The 830-nt window shown below is 39.8% G+C and overlaps 1 protein-coding gene across 1 annotated transcript in view; it reads left to right on the top strand.

Moving 5' to 3' along the window:
- LOC106880346 (uncharacterized) overlaps positions 1 to 830 on the top strand; it is an 8,859-nt gene that overhangs the window by 7,553 nt on the left and 476 nt on the right. The gene's annotated exons all lie outside the window — the stretch shown is intronic.

Raw genomic sequence — 830 nt, 5'->3', positions numbered from 1 at the left:
CCCCTCCCTGTCAATCATAGATATGCCTTGACACGTCTTCACCACCATCTCCTCTCTCGCTCTTCTCTCATTTCTCTCTGTTTTCCAACTGGGGTATCCACGTGTCTCTTCTACAGCAAGACACCTATTTCCTGTCCCTCTATCATTCTTCAACCCAGGGCTTCTCAACAGAGGTCCATATGGCCCAGGGGGGGGGGGGGCACACAAGATTTTGTTCTTAAAATTTATATGCAATAAATTGCTTTAATACACAAAATATTCACATTTTTTTTTATGTTGATGAAGATGATTTTACAACCTAATGTGACTCCCTCGTCAATGCTTAAAGACCAGACATTGGTGTAGTGGATAAAAGAAAAACGGAAACCAAGACTATAGGTATTACCATTTCTGGAAATGCATGCAAAGATGACAAAAAGCTGGAAAAGATGGTAAAATATAGACCACTAAAAGAGGAACTTGAAAGAATGTGGGCAAAGAGGAGAGTAACTGATGCCTGAGCAGTTGTCGGGGAACTCAGAGCACTAACAACCAGGTTCAAGAAATATGTTGGAGAAATAAGAATTGAAATTCGGGTAAAGCAGGCCCCAAAATCTGTTCTATTGGGGACAGCTAGGATTTTGAAACTGGTGCTCGGGTTTTGAGTGACTTCCTCAATAAGTTAGCATCCATGTATCAAAGCTTACAATTTGTGGAAAGAGACCCTGTCAGACCTCTGATAACAGGTTGCTGTGCGCTTTCACGGAATCAACCAGAGCAAAGAAGACTGAGACCTCTGAGAAGTATAATAATAATAATAATAATAATAATGATAATAATAATAATAATAA

The sequence above is a fragment of the Octopus bimaculoides genome, chromosome 27 (assembly GCF_001194135.2).
Source record: "Octopus bimaculoides isolate UCB-OBI-ISO-001 chromosome 27, ASM119413v2, whole genome shotgun sequence".
Taxonomy (NCBI): Eukaryota; Metazoa; Mollusca; class Cephalopoda; order Octopoda; family Octopodidae; genus Octopus; species Octopus bimaculoides.
This window is presented reverse-complemented; position numbering and strand designations above follow the sequence as displayed.